Below are 25,376 nucleotides of genomic sequence, written 5' to 3' on the forward strand. Positions count from 1 at the left end.
TTAATTTAATTTATTTGGGTCTACAACAGATGATACAAATGTTTGTGTCAGTAAATGTGTACTAACAGAGGCGGGGGTGTGTGTGGAAGTAACAGGGACAGAGCTACTAGGCTTGTTTGAGACAAGCGAGACCTGCGCAGACCTGCGCAGTTGCGATCAACGTCTTGCTAGTGCGTTGCATGATGGTTAGTCATTTTGTCCAACTTGCTCTGGAGGCTCGCCTACATGAGACGTTGAAATCTCGTGGGACAAAGACGCCCGCAGCCTTGAGAGCGAGACGCGGCAGTTCCTCTCCACGGGCTGTGGAAGCGAAATTCTTGATGGGAAACAACTCGCTGGTATCTCGAGCTGAGCGCTCATTGGTGGTTTTTACCATAGATATATATAAACACTAGATGACTCACCCGCGCTGCTGGCCAATGGAGACCGACGTTGCCACTTGGCCGCCATCTTGCTACAGGCAGTGCTCTCATTCATAACATTATGGTTTACTATTTAAATAACCATAGCTTGCTAAATTTTCAACCAATTTTCAAACGGTTTGGTTTTTTATAAACATCAAATATGTAGTTATTAGGGGTGTAACGGTATCCTTGGTCTCTTCCCAGCTGGACGTGCCTGGAACACCTCCCTAGGGAGGCGCCCAGGTGGCATCCTAACTAGGTGCCCGAACCACCTCAACTGGCTTCTTTCGACGCGAAGGAGGAGCGATAATGACAAGATATGTTGGTAAATTATTTAGATATTCACACCTTTATCAGAAGAACCAAACCAACATAACATGTGCTCACAGACAGGCCAGTTCTGTCTAATTTATCACAATTATTTTTGACATGAGATATTCATATAATCCTAGTTTTGTATTTAGTTTCTAGATTTGTACACAAATCCAGAACCTTTGAAATATGTTATTGAAAAAAGACCAAGAATAATATAAACTGTACCATGTGTCCTTTTGTGTCCTTCTGTAGTCCATTTGTGGTTTGTCTTGTCTCACCCCGGCTGATATATCACAAAATCCACTGTTTAAATTGTTCCCTATATTGCCCCTATGCCTATGTAAGGTGTCCTTGGGTGTTATGAAAGGCGGCCCCCCAACATAAATGTATTATTATTATTATTAAGAAGAACAACTTGGTGTGGTGTGGAGGGGATGTAGGAAGCAGGAGCAGGTGGGGAGAGATGGGGCTTCAAGGTTCAAGGTTATTTGTTTTAAATGTGTCTTGGAGATAAGGACCAGCTGCACACAATAAAATACAGTATAACACAAAACCAATAAGACACACAGTGACACATGGCACACCAACAATCAATCATCGTCCAGCCTCAGCTTTGGTATTCTTTCACAACCATGTTATGGGTTTATTAGACTGAGCAAACATAAACATATGTGGTGATCCCACGGGTTCTTGTTTGCAGACAGCGGCGATTGGAATATTCGTAGGCTGCACAAAAGTCCGGCATAGTCAGGTATTTCTGTAAACACAAAGCCAGCAAATTCCTGTATCATAATGCAAGATGTTTTTAACAAGCCAAACCACTTGGAAGAAATCATGTGTAACTTAAGTTATGTTGAAAAGAAAGAGCAGTTCTGCCTCTCCCACTGGTGTAAAGTTGCTGGGTGAATTTTGTAATACTAGGTCTCACTCACAGCCTCTTGTTATTAGCCAGCTAATAAATACAACCACATAAACAAAGAAAAGCTGCAATTTCAACATGTCCAAGCATCCTGTATCATAGCCTTGCTAATAATGTTAATAATAAACCAAACCGTTTGTAAATCAGTCAAGATTTCAGCGAGTTAAGAGTATTTTTGTGCAGATCACTCACCTTACAACAGCTACCATAACGCGAATCAGAGTAACTGTTGACTGTAGCAAGATGGCGGCCGGTCAGCTACGCTGGAAAATCTCCCATGATCCATGAAGCCATCTAGTGTTTATATATATCTATGTTCACGGCAACTCTGCAGAATTCTATGGGTGACGTCACGGACCCTACGTCCATTTATATATACAGTCTATGGTTTGAACGTATTTGCAGCAGTAAATGTGGCTGTTTGGCCACTGACGTTGTTATAACAACACCTGAATTTAAATGTGCAACCTCTTTTTGAGACACATTTTTGCATGGAATTATAATTCTTTTGAATTATATTCCTATTGACAGCTAGTCTCTATGTGAACATTATGAGATGGACAGCCAGAGAGAATACATGAATAACAGTTATCCATAGAGCTCTTAATGTTAGGAATGGGTGAAGCAGGTAGGACTCAAATGCAGAATAACGAAAAGCGAGCTTTATTAAATAAATTAAAGCTGTGGCAAAACAAGGCAGAATCCAAAATATCCAACACCAACGAGCAGCACAAGGAACACAGACCGTGGAATGACATGGAGGGGAAACAATGAACCGACATGGAACACAGGGGAAGACTAGACTAAATACACAGAAGGGTAATCACAGAACAAGACACAGCTGGGCAGGGGAGGAGAAACACAAGGACAACAGGTGAACACAATCGGGTAATCAGGGAGGGAAACAGACAGAAAGCAGACAGGCAGGAAACGGGGGTGAACACTTTACACAATAAAACAGGAAACCCAAAGACAAGAAAAACACCAACACAGACAAAACTACAAACGTGACATAACATGAGAATCGTGACAGAACCCCCCCCTCAAGGGACGGATCCCAGACGTCCCAAAAAAAAGGTCCAGCAGGGTGGGTGGAGGGGGACCGGAGGGAAGACACATAACTAGGGCCAAGAAAGGGTGGGTGGAGGGGGTCTGGAGGACGGGTCTCGGGCGGACGGCCCGGGGGAAAGGCAGAGACCAAGGAGGGGGTCTCGGGCGGAAGGCCCGGGAGCAAGGCAGAGACCAAGGACGGGGTCTCGGGCGGAAGGCCCGGGGGGCAAGGCAGAGACCAAGGAGGGGGTCTCGGGTGGACGGCCTGGGGGCAAGGCAAAGTTCAAAAAGGGGCGAAGGCCACAGCGGGCAAACTCAAGGGGCCGAGCATGAGGGCAAAAGCAGCGGCAGGAAGAGTCAGGGGGCCGGGCCCGAGGACGAAGACCCCGGCACTCAGGGGGCCGGGCTCGAGGGAGAAGACCGCGGCTCTCAGGGGGCCGGGCTCGAGGGCGAAGACCAGACAGCTCCGGAGGGCGGGCAGGACCCGGTGTCGGCCGAACAGGAACCGGAGCCAGTGGGACAGACTTCGGCAGGATCCCCCACGGAAGAGGACCAGTAGTTGGCAGGACCCCCGGTGAGACAGGTGATGGTGGGGCCTCCAACGGAACAGGACAAGGGGTTGGCAGGACCCCCGGCAGAAGAGTTGTCGGCGGGACCCCCAGAGGAACAGGACATAGGATTGGCAGGACCCCCGGCAGGAGAGCAGTCGGCGGGACCTCCAACGGCACAGGACATAGGGTTGGCAGGACCCCCGGCAGAAGAGTAGTTGGCAGGACCCCCGGCAGGAGAGTAGTCGGCGGGACCTCCAACGGCACAGGACAAAGGGTTGGCAGGACCCCCGGCAGGAGAGCAGTCGGTGGGACCTCCAACGAGATGGGACAAGGAGCTGGCAGGACCCCCGGCAGGAGAGCAGACGGCGGGACCTCCAACGGGACGGGACAAAGGGCTGGCAGGACCCCCGGCAGGAGAGCAGTCGGCGGGGCCTCCAACGGCACAGGACATAGGATTGGCAGGACCCCCGGCAGGAGAGTAGACGGTGGGACCTCCAACGAGACAGGACAAGAAGCTGGCAGGACCCCCGGCAGGAGAGTAGTCGACGGGGCCTCCAACGGGACAGGACATGGAGTTGGCAGGACCCCCAGCGGAACCTCCAACGGACCAGGACATTGGGTAGGGACTTGAGACGTGACTCGAGAGGGGAACTAGAGACGGAACTCCAGAGGGGACTAGAGGAGAGACAAGAGGAGGTACTAGAGGAGGAACTAGAGGAGGGAACTCGAGAGGGGAACTAGAGAGGGGACTCGAGGAGGGACTAAAGGAGGGACTAGAGCAGGGACTAAAGGAGGGACTAGAGGAGGGACCTCGAGAGGGAACTGGAGAAGTGACTAGAGGAGGGACTAGAGATGGGACTAGAGATGGGACTAGAGGCGGGACTTGAGTAGGAACTAGAGATGGAACTCGAGAGGTGACTGGAGAGGGGACTCGAGAGGGAACTGGAGATGGGACTAGAGAAGGGACTTGGGAAGGGACTAGAGAGGTGACTAAGAGGGTGACTGGAGAAGGGGACTAGGGAGATGGGACTAGAGGAGGGACTTGAGAAAGGACTTGAGTAGGGACTAGAGAAGGAACTATGGCAGCTGGGACCAGGACTGGGGCCGGAACCATGGCTGCTGGGGCCGGAACCATGGCTGCTGGGACCGGCACTGGAGCCGGAGCCGCTGGAGTACGGGCTGGAATCCTGGCCTTGCATCTTCCAGAGACCTTTTGGAGGCTCCGTGGACCTCCAAACGCCAGACGGGTTCCTGAGAAAAGGTCTGAGGTTGGAACTGGAGCCGCTGGAACCGGAACAGAGGCCTGGACCATAGCTGTGTGGGCCAGGTAATCGAGCAAGGAAACATAGCTCTGCGGGCCGGTACTGGTGCATGGATCCATGGCTGTGGAAACCGGAACTGAAGCCGGGATCATGGCTGTTGGAGCACGGGCTGGAATCCTGGCCCTGCGTCTCCTAGAGGCTTTTTGGAGACTCTGTGGAGCTTCAACAGGACAGTAGTTGGATCCCAGGAAAGGGTTAGAAGCTTGTGCCAATTCCTCAGGGCTACTTGAAAAGGTTTGTAGCCACTCCGGCAACAAGCTCCTGAGACAGGGCTTGCGAGCAACCTCCCGGCGTGCCTCCTTCAAAGCAGCCTCTTTACCCCGTCTAGATGAGGCGTTCTTCCAGGTGTAAAAAATGTACTCCAGAGAATACCCAAGACATTCCGCCTGTGGGGCCAAAACATTGAAATCTGCTGAGTCCAAATTTGGTCGGTTCATTCTGTTAGGAATGGGTGAAGCAGGTAGGACTCAAATGCAGAATAACGAAAAGCGAGCTTTATTAAATAAATTAAAGCTGTGGCAAAACAAGGCAGAATCCAAAATATCCAACACCAACGAGCAGCACAAGGAACACAGACCATGGAATGACATGGAGGGGAAACAATGAACCGACATGGAACACAGGGGAAGACTAGACTAAATACACAGAAGGGTAATCACAGAACAAGACACAGCTGGGCAGGGGAGGAGAAACACAAGGACAACAGGTGAACACAATCGGGTAATCAGGGAGGGAAACAGACAGAAAGCAGACAGGCAGGAAACGGGGGTGAACACTTTACACAGTAAAACAGGAAACCCAAAGTCAAGAAAAACACCAACACAGACAAAACTACAAACGTGACATAACATGAGAATCGTGACACTTAATTTTGCTCTAAATGCACCGGATTGATGCTTTTAACTTCAATAAGTTCTTTTATACATTTTCCGGATCGACTGGCCTTCTTTTCTTAAAGTGTCGTTCTTTCCATAATATGGATTACAACAGTAATAGGGCTTTCCACTGTGCACTAACCCCCTACCTCTGCACAACACAACTGATGGACTCAAACACATTAAGACAGGGTTGCCAACTATGGAGTCAGATTTGGGTCAATATTCTAGCACGTAAAACAAGCTACTCACGAGCGGATAATGTGGTTTTACACGCGCCTTAAATAAACCCCCGCGAGCGGCTCTGCGAGACAGCTTTCTTGCTCGCTCGCGGGAGTGTTACGGCCCGTCTACACTACAGCGTCGACAGCGTCGAAAGCTCCAAGCTGCTCCAAGCTGCTCCAAGCTGCCCATTCACTTTCAATGGGGTGACGTCACGTAGCCGCGCTTTTTCGCCGAACTGAATTGTGGGTAGCAGAGCGAGGCGTCTCAGGCGACCCAGGCGACCAGAAGTTGAACATTGTTCAACTTCTGGTCGCCTGGACGCCGGAGTAGCCAGCGCCAGCCAATCAAATCCCGTTTCCCAAAATCTGACAGCTGAAGCGCTAGCCAATCAAACCGCGTCTAAGCTGGGAGAGATATCCCGCCGTTCATTTCTATATTTCAAAAAAAGTCGGAGGAGAAACTAACTATCGCCGTAGCGAATCACCCGGTTTTGTATGACCAGACCCTCTTCACCTCCCGGGATACAAACCGGAGGAACCAGGCATGGAGGGAGGTGGCAGAGACAGTGGGGGAAACTGGTAGGTTTTCGCCAGTTTGGGGAGTTTATATATATATTGCTCGCATAAAATCCCCGGGGGTTTTTGCTTTGTATGTCGGGGGCGGGAGATTCATGTGATTGGTTGTTGGCCGTGTTGCTTGAATAAAATCCCCAAGCTCCAGACACGCCCAGCTCCAAGCTATTTTTGGAGCTGTAGTGTGGACGCTCCGTCAGTCTCGCGGAGACTGTCTACGCGCGCGTGAAAAATGTCTGGGATTTTGGAGCGGAGCCACTGGATTTTGATTGACAGCTGCAAGGAAACCCGGAGTTGCCAGGTTTGATAAATGCCTGCACTACCAAGAGCCGAGGAGTGACGGCAGCAAAATCAGTTGGACGAGATTGAATGGTAAAATTGTCCATAAAAAACTATTATATTCGTAAAGTGTACAGCTAATATATATATATATATATATATAAAAATGTATTTTATATAAAACAATATATTTTTGAGTGGGCTGTATCTGTCGAAAATTGCATATATAATTTTATTTTATATAAAACAATATATTTTTGAGTGAGCTGTATCTGTCGAAAATTGCTAGCTACTGTCTGCTGTACACTCTTAGAAGGGATGTGTCAAATATGACACAACATGAGTTGAATTTCAACACACCTACAGATTGTGCTCAGTTTATTTATGTGTAAATTATTTTTACACACAAAATGTGTTACATGCCCCTAACACACAATGTGCACATTTTACACATTGTGTGTCATAAATGTGTAACCAAGATGAACACACTCATTTGTTATTTCTGCACATTTTGTGTTATATTTCTTTAACCAGAATTAACATTTGATTGTGTTATATCTGCACATTGTGTGTCAATGACGATTACTGGAAGTACCAGGTGGTGGATATGTTTTTTATTCAAAAAATCGAATGCAAGAATACATTCATTGGACATTTATTTACAAGGATTTCATTAGCACAAAATAATTGTTAACATTTAAAAACATTAATATTTGTCTAATTCATCAAATGTTGACAGAATAGATAATTCATAAAATCACACCTAAAACCTTATACCTTGGTTAAAACAAACTTAATCTTCAGCAAACTATTGTCGTAAATGACTTTCAGCTGAGGGAATATAGTGATGAGACTCTTCACAAGGACCACCTTTTCAGTGTTGGATGGATAATTAAGGATTAAAATGAATGACAAGTGAGCTATTTATTTTTTATTTTTCAAAAAGAATACAAAAAGTTCTAGCATACAAATATTACAAATGCGTGATAATAAAGCAATTGGTTATAAAGAATGTCCTTTTGTATCAAGCAAATAAAATGTTTTTTTTACAACCAATATATCACTTAAATGCAACAATTATACACATATGGACAACTTTACTATTCAATCTCGTCCAACTGATTTAGCTGCCGTCACTCCTCGGCTCTTGGTAGTTCAGGCATTTATCAAACCTGGCAACTCCGGGTTTCCTTGCAGCTGTCAATCAAAGTCTAGTGGTTCCGCCCCAAAGTGCCAGAAACTTTTCACGCGCGTAGACAGACTCCGCGAGCACGGCCCGTCCACACTACAGCGTCGACAGCGTCGACAACTCCATTCACTTTGAATTCTGCCCATTCACTTTGAATGGGGTGACGTCACGTTGCCTCGCTTTTTCGCCGAAGTGAATTGTGGGTAGCAGAGCGGTCCGTCTCCGGCGTCAGAAGTTGAACAATGTTCAACTTCTGACGCCGGAGTAGCCAGCGCCAGCCAATCAAATCCCGTTTCGGAAAATCTGACAGCTCAAGCCGTAGCCAATCAAACCGCGTCTAAACTGGAAGAGATATCCCGCCGTTCATTTCTATATTTCAAAAACAGTTGGAGGAGAAACTAACTATCGCCGTAGCAAATCACCCGGTTTTGTATGACCAGACCCTCTTCACCTACCGGGATACAAACCGGAGGAACCAGGCATGGAGGGAGGTGGCAGAGACAGTGGGTGAAACTGGTAGGTTTTCGCCTGTTTGGGGAGTTTATATATATATTGCTCCCATAAAATCCCCGGGTTTTTTTGCTTTGTATGTCGGGGGCGGGAGATTCATGTGATTGGTTGTTGGTCGTGTTGCTTGAATAAAATCCCCAAGCTCCAGACACGCCCAGCTCCAAGCTTTTTTTGAAGCTGTACTAGGCTTGTTTGAGACAAGCAAGACCTGCGCAGACCTGCGCAGTTGCGATCAACGTCTTGCTCGTGCGTTGCATGATGGTTAGTCATTTTGTCCGACTTGCTCTGGAGGCTCGCCCACATGAGACTTTGAAATCTCGCGGGACAAAGACGCCCGCAGCCTTGAGAGCGAGGCGAGGCGAGTTGGCGCAGTTGCTCTCCACGAGCTGCGGAAGCGAAATGCTTGATGGGAAACGGCTCGCTGGTATCTCGAGCTGAGCGCTTATTGGTGGTGTTTACCACGTGCTGCTGATGAAACTCTCCAATTGGCTAGCAAAAGTGTGTTGTTGTTTTGTGTCAGTTTTACGTCGCCACATCCATTCCCATTTTTCATCATTGTTCCACAATGTTTATCATCATGAAATTAATATCTATATATGTTATACTATACTGCTTACCGTTTTCATACTTTATATATCTTAGCATATTCATACACACTGTTCATACTGCTCACAGGCTGATATCTAGTGTATTCATACCCCTCACTGTTTATTCATCATTCAATTAATTCTATATTTTATTCTGTAGATTGTGTACATTACTTTCCACTTCACTGCTTGTTGCACCTGGTTAGAAGCTAAACTGCATTTCGTTGTCTCAGTACCTGTAATCTGTGCAATAACAATAAAGTTGAATCTAATTTTGAGCAGGAACAAATGTATTTACTTAGTACATATCTGACATTAACGATTAAACACATGTGTGCATTCTTTATAAATGCAAACCGAGTCAAGCCGACTCCGGAGGTGGCGGTATGCACCTTAAAGTTGTTTGCAATCCGCCAAAAATCCGAGAGAAGAAGAAGAAGAATGCGAAGAAGAAGATGAAGAAGAAGAAGCCGACTCGGAGCTGTCCGACTTCAGGCGAGCTTTTTGAGACCTCCCCCGGCTGAGATCGGCTACTCTCGTCTACTTTCGAGGCGAGCCGCAATGTGTCTCAAACAAGCCTAGTGTGGACGCTCCGTCAATCTCACGCTCTCACGCTGCCCAAACTATTCTCACGCCAAAACAAGAATACCGAAGATTAGAAACGGTTTTGAAAACTGTTGTCACGTAGTGATCGTCTTCTCGATAGAACATCTGTGATAATGTCTTCTGGCCAATCAGAATCAAGATAACGTCGTGGTGGTGTTGTTGCAGGAAGTCCCGACGGAGAATACTTTTGCTGTAGTACATCTCTATAAGAAGGCAAGTTATTCCACAAATGGACTCTTGACAAGGCACACGTGTTAATTGAAAACCATTCCAGGTGACGACCTCATGAAGCTGACTGAGAGAAGCCAAGAGTGTGCAAAGCTGTCATCAAGGCAAAAGGGGGCTACTCTGAAGAATCATATTCTGGATCGTTTACACTTTTTTGTTAACTAGATAATTCCATATGTGTTATTTCATAGTCTTGATGTATTCAGTATTAATCTACAAAGTAGAAAACAATTACAAATAAATAAAAAACTTCGAATTTTAAGGTGTGACCAAACTTTGTACTGTTATGTATGAATCTGTTGAGTGTTTTTTGCAGGTAGCTATTGCTGATGATATAGGTTGCCAGGTTGGTGGAAAACAAACGTACTTTCTGTGTCTAAAATAACATTATTAAAAAAAGTGATCAACCCTCATCAGACTACATTGCATTACATGTATTTTGAGCGTATTGTTGGTTCGTTAATAATTCATCTTTCCTCACTACTGAAATTGATGGTCCCGTTTTGCGACGTAAGCAGAAGGACCTGGCAACCCGGTCCCGGTTGGAGCACTCCTCCCTGTGAACTCAGTCAGCTCTCTCTGACAGGCAGCGTGGAAAGATGGTGCTCGACTTGGACCAGTTTCGCACCGACAAAGGTGGCGACCCAGAAGCCATCCGTGAGATCCAAAGGAAGAGGTTCAAAGATGTTACACTCGTTGATAAACTGGTCGCTGCAGATACGGAGTGGAGAAAATGTAAGACCCCTGTTGTTTCAGTCATAATAGCTAACGTTAGCATGGTGGCTCATGCTAGCGTAGAGTCAGTGTACTTTCTACTGAAGCTAGCTCACGCCAAACTCTATTCACAAATCTGTCTTTTTATTGTTAGTAGGTGAATATAGCTATCATTTACATTCAATATGGGATATTTGAATACTTCACGCATAATTAGGAATGAAGTATTTTATTCGGCACCTTAAAGTGTTTGTTAAATATTGAGGTTTTCTTTGTATTAATTCACTTCAGACCGCAATAAGGTGACTTTCGCTCACTGAGTTACACTGCAGTGGACTGCGAATCATTTCAGAAAGTAAGCTATTTAAATAGTAAAAGGCTTTCTAGGTGCACTACATGTATGCCGTATACACAAGTGGGCATCATTGTAACACTTGTGTAAAATAATTAACTTTGTACAAGACCTGATATTTGATTAAAAAAATGTATAGCCGAATTTGAATGGATGAAGCACTCAATGTGGCTAATGTTAGCATGGCTAACACCATTTAACGAATCCAAATGAGCCATGTGGTTATTTTACAATACGTGAACGGTAAAAGGCTTTAAAATAAATGAACACCAAGCTGTAGTTCATAGATTTCCATATTTGTATTGGAAGATATGATACAAAAGGGTTTGCTAATGTGGTGTTAGCTTAGCGATGCCGGTAAAGTGAAATCTGATGCAATCCCAGCCTGCAACATGACAAGTCAACCAGACAGGCTTCTGACTCAGCGACTCATTGTATTACATTACATGTCATTTCATTTGTATGCATCCAAAGCGACTTACATACATTCAGTACTGTGGACAATCCCCACATGAGCAATTTGGGGTGAAGTGTCTTGCCCAGGGACACAACGACATGCTGACTGCAGTGGGACTCGAACTTAATATCTCCTGATTCCAAGTCCAGCACACTATCTACTGAGCCACAGCCTCCCATCCCATTGTATCATTACATGTTGCCATGTGTATTTTGTTTAAACGTTTGTATACAGTTGTATCATGGTTTATTGCATGATGCAGCGTTGCAACAGCTGTCACCAGGTTACTGGTCCTGTCACTACTGCCACACACACACACACACACACTAGGGATTGGAATTTGAAAGCAAATGTATATTCGAATATTCGACCCCCCAAAAAACGGTTAACCGGTTAACCGAAATGTACATATCCTATAAAAAAAAAACATTCAAAGAAAAATATTTCCAAAATTGTTTTCAATAACTTTTGGAAATAAATAAATACATGTTCAAATAAGTATAGAAACCAAGTCGAATTTGTCAAATATATTGAACTGGTGATCACAGTTTGACAGCTATAGGCCTACAGCTTTCATGTGCGAGGCGATTCACAATCAGGCCAGCTGTAGAGAAGACCCTCTAAGCTGGAACGGAGGTTGCGGGTATAGCAAGATATAGTATGTATATAAGTTTAATTTGGCATAGTTTGACCTCTACACCGCACTCACTAATCTGGTAGAAATATTTCCACACATTACTCCTTTTTGACGCCATGTCTGTTGTGTAGGACTCTTCTTAGAGTGTAAATAATTACCGGACTATGACTGATAAAATATGTTGAATACCGGCAAAACTAAATCTCTCATGTCAAAATGTCTATGTACTTTGCCGCCACACACGGTTGCCAAGCAGCGCTTATTGTTGTTTAGGCTGGCCACTCATGTGTCGCGAGTGTTGACAGGGGGCGGGGGAGCACGCTCATGAACTGTTAGTGCCGGAACCTCGCAACGGCTGCGGAGCGCAATTGGGCCTAAGATGAGGTTTGAGTCTGCATGATCTGCGTGTAGGGAGGGGCAGCAGCCATATCATTGGCTAGAACTAGCTAGATCTGAAGGATTTGGACATAAACGCGAGTGAAGTATAACCGGACGCGAGAGAGAGAGATCAGCACCTGCAGCTCTGCCCGCTGTTTGGGACCGGTGAGCGGAGCAAAACACACCTTTAGACGTCACCTGACACATTTAGCTATGGCACTGTCGTATAAATTGAATTATTCAATTTGATAATATGTAATCAACTTAGGCATCCCGCCCAAAAAACATTTTTAAATAACTCATATTCTAATCGTTCCCATCCCTAACACATACACACATACACACACACACACACACACACACACACACACACACACACACACACTGAATGACTGTGATTTCCCCTTCAACAGGCCGCTTCACTGCAGACCACCTGAACAAAGCCAAGAACCTCTGCAGCAAGAGCATTGGGGAGAGAATGAAGGTACAGAAGCACCAACGGACCACTTTTGAGATGAAGTCAGACAGGAGAAATCCCCATACTTGCCAACCTTGTGACTTCAAACATGAGGAGGTTTTGTATCAAAGTAGGGGGTCCTCTTGTAACTTATAAAAAAGGGGATACAAAATAAAATGATTTCACAAAATGCATACCTGTTTCGTTTAAAACGTTCCCGTAAGACCCAGGAATCTTTCTTTCCAGGGCATTTGATGTTAGCTTGAGTATTTCATTTTCTAAATACTCAAAATGTCCCTCTCCGGCTCTCACTCACTGAAGAGGACAAGGCTAGTGTCCTGGGGGAAAACACATTTATGAAATTTTGTGATGTATATTGTGAGAAATAAGGGAAGATTGTTACCCAACGAGGAAAGAAGACGAAAATAAAAAAGAGTTTCCCCAAATTGTGAGGATTGTCAAGTTTGGAAATAACAAGACTTAAGAGGGTGTATTTAACTGTATATCTGACCTATTGTTGTTTATGTTCTTAATGCAGAAAAAGGAACCAGTTGGTGATGATGACTCTCTACCAGAAGAAGCCCAAAACGTTGAGTCCCTAACAGCTGAAACACTATCGGTATAAATGCCTTCTCTAATCCTTCATTCCCTCGGAGTGTTTGCACTTTGCTACACACAGGTCTTAAAAGACAGAACACACAAATGTCTTTTTTTGCTTTCGTTAACTTGTTTGCACGTTTCCATTTCTCTATGTCAGCCCCTGACGGTAACCCAGATCAAGAAGGTGCGTTTGTTAGTGGACGAGGCTGTAGAGAAAGCTGATGTCCAGAGAATAAAGCTGGAGGCGGAGCGCTTCGATTACCTGAGGGAGATCGGAAACCTCCTGCACCCGTCTGTGCCCATCAGCAACGATGAGGTGAGGGGCTCCACACAGGCCGGTAAAAGATAGAGCAGAACACATCATCTGGGTTTTGTCACATCGATTGACAAGTGATTTACCAATAATTGTGATTACATGATCCAGCAATGACTAATTTATAACAGGGGGGGGGGGGGGTTCCAAGCACTGTCAGGAGAATGGAGTGGTTCATTTCTGGTAGAAACACCAAACCAATCACAGGAAGCATACCATCAATGTGTAATTGGTGAAAACTGGTGTAGCATGAACAAGAAATTAGCAACTAAACTAGCTAGCTAGACAGCTGCTAAAAGCTACTGTTTTAATAACTTATAGAAGGCTTTTAATGCTGTTTGGGGTTTCCCTTCCCTGTAGTGTGTTGTTGAACATATAAATGGTCTGCAACGGCTAAAATCCCAAAGCTCCCACTCCACACTGGAAAATGGAATGTATCCTACTCACACTGGTTTAGAATGAGGAGGGGGACCTTGGCTGTGAACCCGCCCCTTAAAGTTTCCTCTTGTTCCCCGCTGACAGGATGCAGACAACAAGGTGGAGCGTACCTGGGGCGACTCTAGCGTGCAGAAAAAGTACTCCCACGTGGACCTGGTGGTCATGATCGATGGCTTCGACGGAGAGAGGGGGGCTGTGGTGGCTGGGAGCAGAGGTTACTTCCTGAAGGTGAGGGCAGATGTAACTCATGCAACAGATGAACATGAAATCACCAGAGAGAGCAGCTGTTCATGCTTTTCCTCTTGTCTCTTCTCCGTCATCTCCCCTCAGGGCCCACTGGTGTTCCTGGAGCAGGCTCTCATCAACTACGGCTTGAGGCTCCTCCACAGCAAGGAGTACACCCCGCTCTACACGCCCTTCTTCATGAGGAAAGAGGTCATGCAGGAAGTAGCGCAGCTCAGCCAGTTTGATGATGAGCTCTACAAGGTACAGAGGTTTTTAAAGACTTCCTAAACCTTTTCTGTTCAATTGTATTTAACTTAAAAAGGTGTTGTCATACCCCCTTTCTGTCCGTCACTATCCTGCAACATTGTGAAAATTACATTGAGATTTAAGTATTTTTTAAATCAAACACCCGCGCTAATAAAACCATTGTTTTGGAATGAGATGTTCAGGTGTCTTCATACTTTTGTATGAGTTCTAGTGGTGGCAGTGCCCCCTGGAGGCCTATACAAAGAACTGCACATTTTATAAGCCGCGTTCACACTGCGGTACTTTTCCCACAAAGGTTCATGCGAACTTAGTTCATGATCGCGTTCACACCAAAAAGAGCCGGTACTAAAAGTAGTTCATGCGAACCTTTTTACCCCCTCGAAAGTCCCTGCTAGAGAGCAGGGACTTTCGAGCGGCTCTTTTTTGAGAAAAGAGCTATATTCCTGATTGGCTGGGCGGATTGCAAACCACGCCCCGTAAAACTCCCAAAAAGTTTTGTGAAGCCGCCATTTTATTATCCTCGCATTAGCATTATTAGCATTAGCATTAGCCCAGCGCAGAAACGCAGAGAGACTAATTATGGCAACACAAAATAAAACATGGGAGCGGTGGAGATGAGGAGGTGTCGGCGTTCTGGCGATTTACTCGGAAGGCTTCAGTAGAAGCTGCTGGGACTCCCAGCAGCTTCTACTGAAGCCAGTCCCCAACTCCGGGGACTTCCGGCCGGGGACTTTGGGCGGCAGTATACGCCGTGAAGTGGTTTGCGGCCTGCCAGTAAACCCAAAGCAGAAAAAGAAGAAGTGACGTCAGAGGCTTCATTTGCCTAATCCTCCCCCAGGGACTTTTTCTGGTGTGAACGCGATCTGTACTTAGTTCATGCGAACTAAAGAGTTCGCATGAACTAAGTTCGCATGAACCTTTGTGGGAAAAGTACCGCAGTGTGAACGCGGCTATAGAGTAGTAGTACACTCTTTTTTTGTCATCTTACATATCCTGACTGAACTTGATCACTCACTACAATAACTAACTACAAATTAGTTAACTTTAATAATACCTACTTTTATGTTTTAATTTGCTAATGTAAAATGAACTTACATTTATGGAATATTCAATTTGAACAAATACACAGGTCGTTATATTCATCAAATTGCAAATATAAACATTCAAATTCACCTTTCAAATGGTTTGATATCATTGTTCGAACATCCTAACCCCGCCTGTGTTTGTATCCAGGTCGTTGGTAAGGGCAGCGAGAAGTCAGACGATAACTCTGTGGATGAGAAGTACCTGATCGCCACCTCGGAGCAGCCCATCGCCGCCTTCCTGAGGGACGAGTGGCTGAAACCCGAGGACCTGCCCATCCGCTACGCCGGCTTCTCCACCTGCTTCAGACAGGAAGTGGGCTCCCACGGCCGAGACACGCGCGGGATCTTCAGAGTGCACCAGTTGAGAAGGTCAGCTATAATGCAGGAAATAATGATCTAGAAATGTCCCTACTGGGAAATGAGAATCATATAGCAGTGGCAGTGTTGTTACTTTCTTGGGCTTTTGTTTTGAAAACAAGCCTAAACCCAAGCTTCCCAAAATAATAGTTGCTCTATTGGGCTTTTACTTTGAAAACGAATAGGCCTTGTCCGGAGCTTCCTGTAAGGATACTATTCATCTATGTGGGCTTTTGTTTTGAAAAATGTGCATCGTCAGGAGCTTACTGTAAGGTCACAGTTACTGAATTGGGCTTTTTTTTAAAGAAAAACTAATATTCCTGTAATGATCAGGGATGCAAACTTGTCACTTTTCGGCAAAATTCGCAGTTTTGAATCCAAAATAGGTCGTTTGTGTGATTCATGTAGATCTGCAATAAAAATATTTTGGGGTATGGGGGGGTCTGGGACCCGGAGTAATCTGCGGCCGCGTGCTGTTATGTGCCATCATGACACGCATGGTGTTCTTTTTTTTATATATTATAATGCAGCGCGAGCTGTGTGCTCGAGTCTTCCTGCCTGTCGGCTCTGCTCATGGATGTATATTAAGGCTCTGCTGCTCCGTGATGAGGGTCTAGCTTCAGCAGCTACATTACCTACGGGTGTGTTCGTTAATATTAACTGTGCGGTCCGGAGTCACTGTGGCACAGACTGGACCGCTGGTGAACTGCTGTTAGAGCGGGCCGTCAGGTGTTCAGAGCAGAGATCCCTGTCGGAGCTGCAGAGCGTACATTGTCACTATCTGCTAACGTTAGCTTTAGCCTTCTTTTTCTAATAGTTTTTTTTTCATAGGCTATAAACAGAGGTGGTATAAGTACACAGATATTGTACTTGAGTAAAAGTAGAAGCACTCAGATCTTGTACTAGAGTAAAAGTAGAAGTACTCAGATCTTGTACTTGATTTAAAAGCAGAAATACTCAGATCTTGTACTTGAATAAAAGTAGAAGTACTCAAATCTTGTACTTGATTAAAGTAGATGTACTCAGGTCTTGTACTTGAGTAAAAGTAGAAGTACCAGAGTGTAGGGATACTCTGTTAGTAAAAGTACTGCATTCAAAATGTTCCTCAAGTAAAAGTAGTAAAGTATTCTCATCAAAATATAGTTGAAGTAGTGACAGTAAAAGTAGTCGTTGTGCAGATTGGTCCATTTCAGAATAATATATATGATATGTTTTATAATGATTGATCATGAAAGTGTTCTCAAAGCTGGTGAAGGTGCAGCTAGTTTGAATGACTTTGTATACTGCAGGGTAGCTTGTGGATTTACTCCAGGTGGAACTAAAGTCTGATTTAGCACTTGATTATATTTCACATCATTCCTCCACATCCGTGAAGTAACTAAAAGTATTACATACATGTAGTGGAGTCAAAGTACACCATTTACCTATGAACTGTAGAGGAGAAGAAATACTATTACTATTGAAATACTTAAATAAAGTACAAGTATCTCAAAATTGTACCCAAGTATAGTACTTGAGTTTATGAACTTAGTTACTTTACACCAGATGCCATAAAGATAGAAAGACTAAGCCTTGCACAGAGGCATGAAAATACATTTTCAAAATGCTCAACAGTTCTGCCAAAATTATAAACTGACTGCTACACAATTAAAATAAATGCTTTTATATATTTCTATTATATGTGACTCTATAGCGTTTCTGTTATTATTAACACTACTGCTTTAGTTGTTCTGACTGCTAACATCCTGTTATTCCTCATTTTAAAGCCGATATTCCGTGGGGTCGGGGGGCTCCGGTCCTTGTCACTTGTTCCATACCTGATGAGTTTGCATCCCTGAATGATACAGTTACTCTTTGAGCCTCATCATGTTAGTACGCAGTATCTCTTTTGGGCTTTTATTTTGAAAATGAGACTAATGTCAATTGGTTATTCCAGAAGAATGAGGTGTGATAGAAAATACACGTTGGCCAGCTGACTTTGCCACATTTTGGGTACAACTTATTTAGTTAACAAATTCAATGGCAGTTATGTGCGTTGAAACCGAGTCAGTGATTGAGTGATTTACTGTTTTGTTTTGGTATTTGGTGAAAAACAATGTCATAAATCTCATGTTTTCTTTGTAGATCGAGCAGTTGTGTATTCCTCCCCACATGACAAACAAATCATGGGAGAGTTTGATGAGATGATCGGGGACCGCGGAGGAGTTTCTACCAGACGCTAGGAATTCCTTACCGCATCGTCAACATCGTGTCAGGTACGTCTGACACAACAGCTTTCTTAATGTGTAACAACATTGTAACAATCAGCTTATATTTGAAGCCTTTACCATTGAAAAAAGGTCGGGAGCTACTGTGGTAATTTAACCAGGAAAGAGAGTGGCATAATAATATAATGATGCATACCCACTTAACTGGAAGAAACTCCGCTAACAGACGATATTAACTATTTGTACCTACAGGGAAGAGAAGTCCAACACCAAGAGTCTAAATCAGGGTCACCAATCTTTTTTAGGATAAGCGCTACTTTCAAAAAATAAACAAGTCGGGGGGCTACTTTTACTCCTCTTTTTTTGTTTTTTGCAGTGTATATATTTAGCACATTTTAACATTATTATATGCTGACCTTTAACCTTTGTGTGCTGTTTGGGTCTGTGGGACCCATTTTCAGTGTTTAATAAAAAAACATGTATGCAATTTAATTATTTTAACCTGCTTTATTTGGGGGTGGACCTTCACATCCTCTAGGGGGGTCCGGGGGTATGCTCCCCCGAGAAGATTTATTTTTAAATGTTAAATGCATCAATCTGGTGCACTTTGAGCACAACATGAATTTATTGATTAAGCTCTGAACACTCAGATGAAAGAGAGCTGTATACTTTTCAATAATCCAAACATCTTTAGAATATGATCACAACCAATAACAAATTATTTAAACTTGTTTATTCTTATCTTATGTTACCTAGTTAGCATTCTTTCTTTCTATTATGCATATTTTCCTAATCACTCCCCTTTTAAACTGTTTTTTTTAATACTGTCCTATAGTACACATTGGAATGATTTCTTACTTTATCTATATTAAATAGATAAAGGTGTGCTCTCTCACGCTGTGTGCTGCTCCGTGGCGACAACGGCTTGCGTTAAAAAATAATAATAAACATATTTGTAAAGTGGGGGGACACAAACGGGATTTCGAAAAGAGCGGGGGACATGTCCCCCCTCTCCCCAGTGGAAATTACGCCATGTGTGTGTGCGTCGAGTGCAATAAATATATATGCAAGTTTCAACACACAGAGTAAAACTCTGCCCCTATGTGCTGTATAGACTGGCACGACTAGGCTGTTCAATGGGGCTGATGTGTCAAACTCCTTATGAAGTGGTGAGCTGCTACATTGCTTTTCTTCCCGACTGCAACGCTGGTCCCGCAAATCAAGCAAGAACGTGATTGGTCGATATTCATTGTGGGGGTGGGGGGAGGAGGGGTGTTAGATAGATATAGAGTTGTAGATAGAGTTCGTTATGATTTAGGTTTCCTTTATGCATGGGGTAGATTATTTTAATTACATTTCCTTTTTAGTTTTGTGTATTTTATGCATTTTGGATTTGTTTGGCGAGCTATTTTTAGAACATGCCCCCGCGGGCGACTCATGTTGCCCCGCGGGCGACTCATGTTGCCCCGCGGGCGAATCATGTTGCCCCGCGGGCGACTCATGTTGCCCCCTGCGGGCGACTAAGTGCCCCGCGGGTACCGTGTTGGCTACCCCTGGTCTAAATCAACACTTAGCGAAATGGGCTAACGGGTACTTTAGCACACAAATTATAGGGACGGCTGGCGCAGTTGTCTGTATGTTTGATCATCAGATCAAGGGGGCGTTGGGGAACTCCAGTTCGAAACCCGCTCCCGCCCCACTGCGTCAGGCCGTTGTGTCCTTTGGCAAGACACTTCACCCGAATTTGCTCCTGTGGGTATTGTCCACAGTAGATGACCATTACATGTATGATCTGTATGTGTAATGTGTATGTGTAATGTGTATTTGTAAAGCGCTTTGAGAGTCATTGATAAAGCGCTATAATAAATATAAGGATTATTATTATTATTATAACTGGCAAAAGCGATCTGTTCTACGTCATGTCACATGAAAGCTGAGATTCCACAGATTCCATTGGTGTAAGTCTTATCACTGTATGACCAAAACTCACTGAACTAGCAGCCAGGAAAGAGCAAGAAAACAACTTCACTTTACGTAGCCATGATGATAATCATGTCTTACCTTTGCTGTTTTGTGATCAAAAGTTGTGTTCAAGGGCATACAAATAGTTAATCCAATGTCTCTATGTAACTTTAAAATGATTACTGATAATCCATCATTACAATTATAAATAATAAACGGATTATAATGGTTAGCCGACCGGAGCTTCCGGGTTTAGGAGGTGTGCACGCAGCGTCTCGTTTTAACTGAATAATGGTCATGTTTACGTGGATTTATGAACTGCCCCTAATTACCGCCCCCCCTTCCAGAGACACACTGTTGACTCTGAACAATGTCCATACCTGATTGGTATGGACATTGAAAAAAAAGTTACATTAAAGGAGACCTGTCATGCTATATTTTAATAATATATTGTAGGGCCATACCTCTATATAAGGTATATTTATACAATTTTTTGTTTCAAAATACCAAACATACCAAACCTCATTTCGCTCTATTTTGCTCTCCTCTACCCTGTCTTTGCATGCGCTGCAGCTGACCACGCCCCCCTGCATAGGAGGGAGCCGAGTTATGAGTGATGTTACCATGCCACGGCAACCTCTCATTCCCCTAATTGGTGGAGAGTTGGCCATATTTTTTCATTTCAAACCTTTATTTAACCAGATTGGTCCCATTGAGATCATGGATCTCTTTTTCAAGGGAGACCTGCAGCATATAGGTTCCACATGAAACATAAAACAATAAAGGACATTATACATTATATTTACAGGATACATAGTTATAGACATTTACAAGTGCCCATTGTATCAGCAAGCATTTCATTTACCCTAGCTTTAAAAACATGCAGAGGAATGAGATTGCTCAGTTCAATTCTTGCTGAAGATTGTTCCCAAGCAAGTGGAACTGCGCACATAAAAGCTGTCTTACCTAAGACAGTCCTTGCTCTTGGCACATCTAACAAGACTACATCATGTGACCTCAGACAATAGCTGCTTGCAACTCTCTGTGTTATCAGAGAGCAGATATAATACGGGAGTTTACCCAACAAAGCTTTATAGATAAACGTGTACCAGTGACTGAGCCTCCGTACAGAGAGTGATGGTAAACCTGCCTTGGTATACAGGGTACAGTGATGTTGTAAGCGCTTTACAATTTGTGACAAATCTCAGAGCACTGTGATACGCAGCATCCAATTTGCATCAGGTAATTGGCAGGTGCATTCATATACAACAAATCACCATAGTCCAGCACAGGTAAAAAGGTCACAGTGACTAGCCTTTTCCTGGCCTCAAGCGAGAAACAGGACTTGTTTCTGAAAAAGAAACCTAGCCTAACCCTCAGTTTTTTAAGCAGGTTATTGACATGAAGTTTAAAAGAGAGACAATCATCAAGCCAGATACCAAGGTATTTGTAACAGGCAACAACTTCAAGTTGTGTTCCTTGCGTAGTTACAATATCTAAACAGGCTCTGGTGTCTTTTTAGCTTTTGAAAGAGCATTACCTTGGTTTATCCACATTTTAAAAGAAGCTTTAATTCAGAGAGCTGAGTTCTGAATAGTGTTAAAAACAGCCTGTAATTTAACACCAGCCTCCTGAATGGAGGACCTGCACAATACATCACAGTATCATCCGCATACAAATGTAAAGTAGCTTCATCCACATTATCACCTACACTGTTAATATATGGAGAATAAAAGTGGTCCTAAAACAGAACCTTGTGTACACCATTAGAAATGTTTAACCATTCAGAAGACAGTCCATCAAAATGAACACATTGGGACCTTTCAGAGAGGTAGTTCACAAACCACCCCACTGCAAGGCTGGATAGGCCAATACTGAGTAGCCTCTGCTTTAAAATGCGATGTCAACGGTGTCAAATGCTTTGGAAAGGTCAATAAACAGAGCTGCACAACTCTGCTTATTATCTAAAATAGTAGTAATGTCATTTACCACTTTCATCGTGGCAGTGATGGTGCTGTGTTTCTTTCTGAATCCTGACTGATGTTTAGACAGGATATCATTTATACATAAAAACTCCTTTACTTGTTCACTCACAAGTCGTTCGAGCACCTTAGCCAGAACTGACAATTTAGAGATTGGCCTATAGTTATTTAAAATAGTTGCCTCCCCTCCTTTCAGTAAAGGCAAGACATAAGCAGACTTCCATACTTTTTGAATTGTGTTCGTGCTGAGGGAGAGGTTAAAAAGAGAAGTAAGAGGTGGAGCAATAAAATCTGCAGCTATCTTTAAAAAGAAAGGTTCTACGTTGTCCGGGCCAGCCGGTTTCCTAGGATCTAACTTGGATAATGCTTCATGAACAATACCAACAGTTAAAGGAGTAAAACTGAAAGGGTTTTCCAGACCACATTGTTCAGAGTCAAGGATTGGAGCGTTCACAGGAGCCACACAGCCAAACAGAGAGCCACAAGACACAAAATGCTCATTAAAGCAATTTAGCATAGTAGCCCTGTCTGATATAGAGCCAGATGCTGTGGTAAGGCACGGAGTTAGCTCATTTGGGATATCACCAGTGGAAATCGATTTTATGGCTTTCCAAAATTTCCTAGGATTATTCAGGTTTTCTGTGGTAACCGACAAATAGTACTTTGATTTAGCACTTTTTATTTGAGATGTGAAGCTTTCTTAGCTGCCTAAAACGTAGCCATTCTACCTCTGAGCCTGATTTCCTAGCCTTAGCCCAAGCATTATTTCTCTCATGAAGGAGACTGGACAGCTCAGCAGAAAACCAGGGATTGTTTCGTCCCTTCACTCTAAATTTACGCAGAGGTGCAGTCTTATCTATAATTTGTCATAAAAATAAGACCATGCAGTTCTACATCAGCACACAAATTGATTCTACCCATCAAAATCAAACAGTCATGTAAAAAAAACCCTGCTCCACAAAGTGTTTTTTGTCTCTTCTTTGGAATGAACGTGGTTTAACCGTTTGGACCTTAGTGTCCCTAATTGTGGCTACAACACAGTGGTCATTCACATCATTAGCAAATTACTCCCACAGATGAGTATTTATGTGGAACATTTGATAAAATTAGATCAATTAAGGAGGATTTATTTGGGGACTTATATTTGGGGCGAGTAGGACTGTCTATATATATGCATATGGCGGAGCTCCTCGTCTCTGACGTTAGACTATTTTCAAATCTGTATCCGTCTGTATCAGATCTGTTAGCAGCTCCGTTTTTAGAGATTGGGTATGGAGGAAAAGAGAGGGTTGTGTTTTCTGACACTTAGTGAGTTCCCCTGACACACCGGGACACATATTCATGTATAAAGACGTACAAAAGTGCATTTGCATGATAGGGCCCCTTTAAATAATAAATTACAAGAAAATGACTGTTGTTTAATCTTCACATCTTGTAATCATGTCTATAATTGTTGAGCACCAATTATTGAAATAGTATCGATATACGGTATCGGTATGGATAAAATCCTAACGATACCCATCCCTAGTCTACAGTGATGGCTCTGTCACAACTTTTATTTTATATAAAACAATATTTTTTGAGTGGCTGTATCTGTCGAAAATTGCTAGCTACTGTCTGCTGTACACTCTTAGAAGGGATGTGTCAAATATGACACAACATGTGTTGAATTTCAACACACCTACAGAGTGTGCTCAGTTTATTTATGTGTAAATCATTTTTACACACAAAATGTGTTACATGCCCCTAACACACAATGTGCACATTTTACACATTGTGTGTCATAAATGTGTAACCAAGATGAACACACTCATTTGTTATTTCTGCACATTTTGTGTTATATTTCTTTAACCAGAATTAACATTTGATTGTGTTATATCTGCACATTGTGTGTCAATGACGATTACTGGAAGTACCAGGTGGTGGATATGGTTTTTATTCAAAAAATCGAATGCAAGAATACATTCATTGGACATTTATTTACAAGGATTTCATTAAAAAATAATTGTTAACATTTAAAAACATTAATATTTCTAATTCATCAAATGTTGACAGAATAGATAATTCATAAAATCACACCTAAAAAACCTTATACCTTGGTTAAAACAAACTTAATCTTCAGCAAACTATTGTTGTGAAAGACTTTCAGCTGAGGGAATATAGTGATGAGACTCTTCACAAGGACCACCTGTTCAGTGTTGGGTGGATAATTAAGGATTAAAATGAATGACAAGTGAGCTGTTTATTTTTTATTTTTCAAAAAGAATACAAAAAGTTCTAGCATACAAATATTACAAATGCGTGATAATAAAGCAATTGGTTATAAAGAATGTCCTTTTGTATCAAGCAAAAAATTTTTTACAACCAATATATCACTTAAATGCAACAATTATACACATATGGACAACTTTACTATTCAATCTCGTCCAACTGATTTGCTGCCGTCACTCCTCGGCTCTTGGTAGTTCAGGCATTTATCAAACCTGGCAACTCCGGGTTTCCTTGCAGCTGTCAATCAAAGTCTAGTGGTTCCGCCCCAAAGTGCCAGAAACTTTTCACGCGCGTAGACAGACTCCGCGAGCACGGCCCGTCCACACTACAGCGTCGACAGCGTCGACAACTCCATTCACTTTGAATTTGCCCATTCACTTTGAATGGGGTGACGTCACGTTGCCTCGCTTTTTCGCCGAAGTGAATTGTGGGTAGCAGAGCGGTCCGTCTCCGGCGTCAGAAGTTGAACAATGTTCAACTTCTGACGCCGGAGTAGCCAGCGCCAGCCAATCAAATCCCGTTTCGGAAAATCTGACAGCTCAAGCCGTAGCCAATCAAACCGCGTCTAAACTGGAAGAGATATCCGCCGTTCATTTCTATATTTCAAAAAAAGTCGGAGGAGAAACTAACTATCGCCGTAGCGAATCACCCGGTTTTGTATGACCAGACCCTCTTCACCTACCGGGATACAAACCGGAGGAACCAGGCATGGAGTGGCAGCAGAGACAGTGGGTGAAACTGGTAGGTTTTCGCCTGTTTGGGGAGTTTATATATATTGCTCCCATAAAATCCCCGGGTTTTTTTGCTTTGTATGTCGGGGGCGGGAGATTCATGTGATTGGTTGTTGGTCGTGTTGCTTGAATAAAATCCCCAAGCTCCAGACACGCCCAGCTCCAAGCTTTTTTTGAAGCTGTACTAGGCTTGTTTGAGACAAGCAAGACCTGCGCAGACCTGCGCAGTTGCGATCAACGTCTTGCTCGTGCGTTGCATGATGGTTAGTCATTTTGTCCGACTTGCTCTGGAGGCTCGCCCACATGAGACT

General features: G+C 43.5%; 1 pseudogene; it reads left to right on the forward strand.

Moving 5' to 3' along the window:
- Positions 1 to 10,171: 10,171 nt before the first annotated feature.
- LOC117448916 (serine--tRNA ligase, cytoplasmic-like) lies at positions 10,172 to 19,959 on the forward strand (annotated as a pseudogene).
- The last annotated feature ends 5,417 nt before the right edge of the window (positions 19,960 to 25,376 follow it).

The sequence above is a fragment of the Pseudochaenichthys georgianus genome, chromosome 7, assembly GCF_902827115.2.
Source record: "Pseudochaenichthys georgianus chromosome 7, fPseGeo1.2, whole genome shotgun sequence".
Lineage (NCBI taxonomy): Eukaryota > Metazoa > Chordata > Actinopteri > Perciformes > Channichthyidae > Pseudochaenichthys > Pseudochaenichthys georgianus.